Here is a 7,391-nt window from a genome sequence, read left to right on the forward strand (position 1 = left end):
TAATCTGGCAGTTATTTCTGAGATGTCTTTGATGTAGGGGAGAGTGGCTAGGGTTTCTGGACGTGTTTTGTCTTCTTGTTTGGGTTTGTTGCTGAGAAACCAGCAGTGCTTCACCTGGAGGCTCACTGAAAATGTTACCTGGTAGGGCAACGAAACGTCTGGAAATGAACCTTCCAGCTCAGCGAGCAAACCTACATCCATGTTAAACCCATCTCACAAAGTATATCCGATCATGACATGCAGGACTGGAAATATAAGGAGACATACACAAAATGTCAGTGTGATATAGACCGGTATCACTCTTCAAAATGATACAGATTGGCAGCACAACAGAAAACTCTCAGATACTCAGCCAGTTAATGGCGAAAGGAAAGAAAACCTGAAATTTTGGCCCAGGTATTTCCAAATATAGACAGTTATAAACTGACTCACCATATTATTAGTCACTTCAGTTAGTATTAAATGTTACATCTTACAGTGTCCAGCAGCAACTTAAAAGACTACTGCATGCACAAAACATTAAAAAAAAGGAGTCTGAATGCAATAAAATTCAGATTCAGGCCAAGATAAACATTTAACCAATATTATTCCCTCAATCAGAAAGGGTTAGTGAATATTGATTGAGTTTATCCAACACTTAGACCAAAAGAAAACACAACTGAACATGGAAAGAGAATGAGATACACATACTCTACCAAATGCTGTTGCATACAGAACAAAACTGGCTCCATAGTTATTCAAAGACACATAACTGCAGAAATAATCTCAAATTAGCATTTACATAAGGATACTGGCAGTGAGTGGATAAAGTTCAGAATCCCAACAGTTAATGGAAACTAGTATGGAGAACAGGTGAAGAACAGAATGTCCCAGTCTGGACACAATGGGTTGAATGGCTGTACCAATTCTGTGACTCTGTCATAAACCACAAAATGCAGAAGAGATTACAACACCCTAAAAACTACTATCACAGAATGAATCACAGTCACATGTTCAAAAAAGAATAACTGTCAGGCAAACAGTGATGAATACACTCACATTCACATTACAGAGCCTGACAGGGAAGGATTCTTAACTAAACATTCGCAAAGCAAAAACTGACAGTGACTGGTAAAAACTAAATTCTCACATTCACATAGCAGAAACTGACAGGCTTATATTGAAATTACCCAAACACATTCACCATGCAGGTTTCCTCAGGAGGCTAAGTAAATCCATCATGTCCATAAAGACTCTTGCAAATGTTTATGGGATGCACTATAGTAAGCATAATATCTGGATGTGTCACAGCGTGGTATGGCTACTGTTTTGCCCCAGGGCACAAGAAACTACAGACAGTTGTGAATACAGCCCAGTCTATCACTGAAACCAGCCTTCCCTCCAAAGGCTCCATTTACACTTCCCCATCTCAGAAAAGCAACCAAAAACATCAAAGACCCATCTGACCCTGGTAATACTCTCCTCCACCTGGTCTGTCAGGTAGAAAATATAGATTTTTGAACACACTTTCCAACAGATTGAAGAAAAGGTTCTCCGCTGTTATCAGAATTTTGAATGGACCTCCCAAATTTTAATGTTAATCTCGCTCTCTCTGCAACTGCTCTGCAGCTTTTACACTGTATTCCAAATTCTGTTCTATTACCCTGATGAACTTTGTATAATATGATCTGCCTGTAAAGCACACAAAACAATACTTTTCATGATGTCTCAGTACATGTAATAACAATAAATCAGATGCAATCAAATATTCATGTAGTAGAATCGAAGAGGTACAGGGTGATCACTGCAGTCACACAAACTGATAGGAAAGGATGAATAAATACACTCAAACATTGACATTACAGAGTCTGACAGGGAAAAATTGACAACTAAACTCTCACATTTACAAAGCAGAAACTGATAGCAACAGATGAAATCTCAGCGCACATATTCACATAGCAGGGATAGATTGACAATTACACAACACATTCACCAGGCAGAAACTGACAAGAACAGATCGATAACTATGTTTAATGTATTCACACAGCAGAGTCTGAAAGGTACAGATTGACAATTACACTCACTGTCAGATTAATTTACTTTCCTTTTAATGTGGAGAGCCCTGGACTTTCAATCTGGCATCGGTCAATCATGATCTCCTTGTTATTAGATACTCGACTGTCACTGGCTGCGGGAGCAGAGAAAACAAATCATAAAATACAATTGTAACAGTGTCTGTAAGGACAGTATTTCTTATTGCACGTTCATTGCCTGAGTGTTCTCAGCCCTTAGTAAATGTCCGATACATGTAGAATGGCGACATGAGCGTCCCTGATCGTGTTTGACTTCACATTGGTTTCACGTTTCCTTTAAAATGCATTAAGAAAGGCTGAATTAATCCCCAGTGCAATAAGTAGTCAGTCGATGCAGCATACGATAACGAACGGTCCCTGACCCTCTGTACATTATTCACTGGTTTCACCGATTTCAGAGAGAGAGCATATTAGACAATAGTGAGTCAGTCCTCAGCTGTAAAGGAGGGAATGAGGTAAAATGGGATTGTGTTAATTATTCTTTTGTAATAGAAAAACAAATGAACGAGTATGGACTCATGCACTCTCCTGTAAAACTATCTGCTCTTTTCTACGTGTTCGCTGGCTTTTCAAATTTATTTTAAGAAAGCAGTTGATCACTTGGTGCCAATTATTTCTCCTTCCCCAGTGACAGCCATATTAACAGCAACAGAGAGAATGAGTAGTGTTTCCCGGAATTTCTAATCCAGAACCACAATATGTTAAAATTATATTGTATAATATCCTGACTAGATTAGATTAGATTCCCTACAGTGTGGAAACAGGCCCTTCGGCCCAACAAGTTCACACCAACCCTCCGAAGAGCAACCCACCCGGACCCATTCCCCTACATTCATTCCTGACTAATGTACCGAACATTACAGGGATGGCCAATTCACCTAACCTTCACATCTTTGGACTGAGGAAACCGAAGAACCCGGAGGAAACCCACGCAGACTCGGGGAGAATGTGCAAACTCCACACAGACAGTTGCCCGAGACAGGAATTGGCGGGTCCCTGGCACTATGAGGCAGCAGTGCTAAGACTGAGCCACCGTGTCACGCCTATTATAATAAATTCTGCAGTCACCGAAGGTTTTGTTAGTTATAATCGTTGCCACCTTTATCATAAAATCCTTCTGCATTTCTCCAAATTGCGGGAACAGATTTTCTCTTTAACTCTATCTTCATCAACAAGACGTCTTGTGCCTTTGTTTCAAATTAACTTAAATTTTCTACTGTGTTCTTCTTGATCCTCCTGATGAATTCTGATATAAAACACAAGAAAACTTGATACCGTTTTCTCAGATACTCAATGTGATCACATAATATTTTGAAACAGTGGAGTAGGGAAGATTTAGTGCGATCAGGTAGATTAGTAAAGCTATTCAATTTTCTTTTTGTGAGAAAAGTTGAACAGTTTCATTCTTCAATACATCTACTTTGACCATTCCAATTTCCTCCACTGCATGAGAGAAAATCAAATTCCTTTTGCCTTCCTTCCACCTCCCCAATAGAGCTACACAAGTGGCCCAATGATGATGAGCACTATCACAATACAGAGCACACAATACACTTACCTTTACTTCAACAGTCATCAAATAATTATACCACTGTGCACTGAGAAAAGAAAAACTAATTTTGAGAGTGACATATGAGTTATTTATTCACGGAACACAAACTGACAGGTACATATACTTTCACATACAGATGCACTCATCTATTCATATAGTCGAAGCTGTCAGGGATAGACTGATAATTGCACAAACATATCCACATTACAGAAACAGACAGGCACATTTTGATAACACACACATCCCCGGAGCAGAATTTCACAGGTATACACTGATAACTACATTCTTACATTCACCTAATGGGGCAGATTGATAACTAAAATCACATTGACAAAGCAAAAGCTGACAGGTAGAGACGGATAATGACACTCATATTCACACAGCAGAATCTGACAGGGGCAGATAGATAATTGGACAGTAATCTTCACATCACAGAAACTGTAAGTATAAACATTTGGGCATATTCTCATTGGAGTTTTGAAGAACAATGTGTAACTTTTTAGCGGAAGAGAAAATGATCTGAAAAGGAGTTGACAAAGTATGTAGATGCTGGGTGAACGTCACTGCTCATTAGAGAATCCGGGGTAAAGAGACAGTTCGAACAGGAAGCCTTCTGTCTAATAAGAAAATGTAGAACATGCTGCCCTTGTTCTATTCCACAGGGAGCAGTTTGGGTTGGTTTATCAGCTTAACCTCAGCTCAGTTGCTATATATCTTTCACGATACATAAGGGAGTCTTTGGTTATGGACAATAAACATAAAAATGGGGTTAAAAACAATTGTGATTCTTTTCTTATGACAGAACACAGGCAAAAATGCCACAAACATTTCATTTTCTTTATGGTCTTCTGCTTTGAGACATTTAAACTGACTCAAGCCTGAAAGAAATTAATAACTATAGTGTATACCTTACAACAGCATGGCAGAAATAGGAGACATCATTCACCTTCCACTTTATCTGTGACGTACTGATATGTATGTGTTCACAGATCACACACTGACAGATTCAGTTTCAAATGACCATGACATACCAGGGATAGAGTAAAAAAACGATTGCTTGGTTCTTTTCTTGAGGTTTCACACACGAGATGCAATTCACACACACCAACGTCTGCAAACAGTAAAAGTTTAACAGAGTTTGTACAAGTTAGGTGACTCCTCTGATACTCTTTCTTGGCGTGAAAAGTCGAGTCAGAAGAGAGACCCCAACCAAAGAAAATACATTTCCTCTCTACAGGTCAGTTGACAATGTTTACAGATACTCTGGCCACTCCCCCATAGTCACATGCCACTGAAGACAACCCCCAGCCTCACAGTCACATATTACCCCAGGTACTATGGTAGGATGAGATCATCCTCGGAGATAATGCAAATGCTAATGCCCTAATCCTGGGAATCATAATGCAGAAGATTTCTTGACTCTGTGATTCCCAAGGACAACATAGGTGTGATGTATCCGAACTTCGGAGTGGCCCTGAAAATGAGTTCTGGTCCTGCTTCTGCCTCAGACAACGTAGGTGTGATGGGCCTCAGCGTTGGGGATGATCAAGCAAGCGACACTGATTGGCTGGGGATGGCTATAAAAGTATGATAGAGATTCAACAGTAATTTAACTTGATCATAGGGAGTTCAGTAGCAAATGACTGTGTAATTGGAGTTAGGGTCATTCGCATTCCTGCCTGACTGTTGTCCCCACCCACTTCCAGAACATTCACTCAGTGTAGTTTAACCCTTAATATTACATTAGTGTCCAGAAAGATATTCCCATTTAATCTTTCCACATTACAGAATAGAAGGATCTGCTGATGGGGAGTTGAAGAGGGGAGGGTGAAGGTTCATGTAGAGCATATATACTGACTGAGACCAATTTAGTCAATTGGCCTGGCCCTGGGTACAAACTTAATGGAACAAAGACAAACATATTTACTTTGCATCTCATTGGAGTGGTAAGGAAAACATTATTTCCTATCCAGGATAAATTAAATGTCCTTCCTCAGGGGATCATTTCCTTGGGAATGTGCAGTTCCATGCTCAAAGAACATCAGCCTTATTGGAAGCAAAGTAGCAAGAGTGGCCTGTCCAGCAGAAAGCAATCCTTTGGTCGTCCCCATTTCACTTTCTGTCAGATGAAGGTGGATTAATCTTGAGCTGGATTTTCCCTCATTTTGATGTCAATTCATGGGGTATAGTATCAATGTCTGGGTCAGCATTCATTGCCCATCTGAGTTGTTCATTTTGAGAAAGTGATGGTGAGTTGCCTTCTGGGACTGCAGTGCTTGTGGTGTTGGCTCACCCACAATGCTGTTAGGGAGCAGTTCCAGGATTTTGACCCATTGATAGTGAAGGAACAGCTAATGTAGAGATTTATGATGTTCAAGTCCCAGTCATTTCAATGACTCCATTAGATCTTCATGTACTGGTCGTTTTGAGATTTCTATCTGCAAACTCTTCCTTTCTAACAGCCTGTTAATGACATGGAGGGGAGCTTGCAGGTGGTAATGTTCCCAGGTAACTGCTGCTCTTGTTCTTCTAGATGGTGAAGGTGTGGGTTTGAAATGTGCTGTCGAAAAGATTTAATAATACAGAGTAACAACAGATCCAAGTCCTCTGATCATTTGTGAACTTTCTTGTGCCTCCACAGACTGGAATACTGAGTGAATTCTTTCCCACACTCAGAACATATGAATGACTTCTTCCCAGTATGACCTAGTTTGTGTGCCTGTAGGACAGATGAATATCTGAATCGCTTCCCACACTTGGAGCATTTGAATGGCTTTTCCCCTGTGTGGATGCGTTGGTGTCTCACGAGAGCTGATGACACAGTGAATTCTTTTCCACAGTCAGAGCAGGGAAATGGCCTCTCCCCAGTGTGAACTCGTTGGTGCATGCGCAGGCTGGATACCTGCGTGAATACTTTCCCACACTCCAAGCAGGTAGGTGGCCTCTTCCCTGTGTGAACTTGCTGGTGTGTCAACAAGGTGAAATACTCACAGAACGTCTTGTCACACTCAGAGCAGGTGAATGGTCTCTCTGCAGTAGCATCACGCTGGTGTATCCGCAAAGCAGACGAATCAGGGAATCCCTTCCCACATTCGGTGCAGGTGAACGGCCTCTCCCTGTAGTGACCACGTCGATGAAACTCCAGATTTGACAGGGAATGGAATCCATTCCCACAGTCATCACATTTCCATGGTTTCTCCATATTAAGGGTGGCCTTGTGTCTCTGTAAGTTCCAACTATGAATGGTGTGATGTTTCTTTCGGGTATGAGACTGTTTGAAGGTTTATCAATTCATTGAAAGACTCGCTGTTGGTAAGTATCTCTCAGTTCTTTTCCAGCCAAATTGTTGTTTCAAATCTTTTGAACCAGAGAGACATTCTTGATCTATGGTTTACAGTCAATGATATTTAAGTGCCAGTTATTTCAGTGAACCTATAAGATCTTCAAGTGTTGGTTGTTTTGAGATTGCTGTCTGAAATTCTTCCCTTTCTAAATCCTGAAAGAAAGTTATAAAAGTCATCACTATTCAGTTCGAAATTCAGAACAATCAAATCTGAGTGATCATCATTTCTTGCCCTGGACAGATTCTGTCCCTCCCTGGGTTCATTTCCTTTCTCTTTCAGTTGCTGCAAATAGGTAATTTCAGTCCAGAACTTTACAAAGAAAAAACCGGGTGAAAAGGTTTACTCACAGATATGGGAGAGAGGAGGAATTGTCAGTCTGAGTAAAGCTCCATCTTCATTCATACAAAGACAAACAGCAGCACC

At 40.6% G+C, this 7,391-nt stretch overlaps 1 long non-coding RNA gene across 1 annotated transcript in view; it reads left to right on the forward strand.

Annotated features, from left to right (window-relative positions):
- The window catches only part of LOC122544676, a 65,082-nt gene extending 59,546 nt beyond the window's left edge, over positions 1-5,536 (forward strand). The window contains exon 2 of the long non-coding RNA XR_006310437.1: positions 5,070-5,536. This is a non-coding gene — a long non-coding RNA (uncharacterized LOC122544676). The remainder of the gene's footprint in view (positions 1-5,069) is intronic.
- The last annotated feature ends 1,855 nt before the right edge of the window (positions 5,537-7,391 follow it).

The sequence above is a fragment of the Chiloscyllium plagiosum genome, chromosome 50 (assembly GCF_004010195.1).
Source record: "Chiloscyllium plagiosum isolate BGI_BamShark_2017 chromosome 50, ASM401019v2, whole genome shotgun sequence".
Taxonomy (NCBI): Eukaryota; Metazoa; Chordata; class Chondrichthyes; order Orectolobiformes; family Hemiscylliidae; genus Chiloscyllium; species Chiloscyllium plagiosum.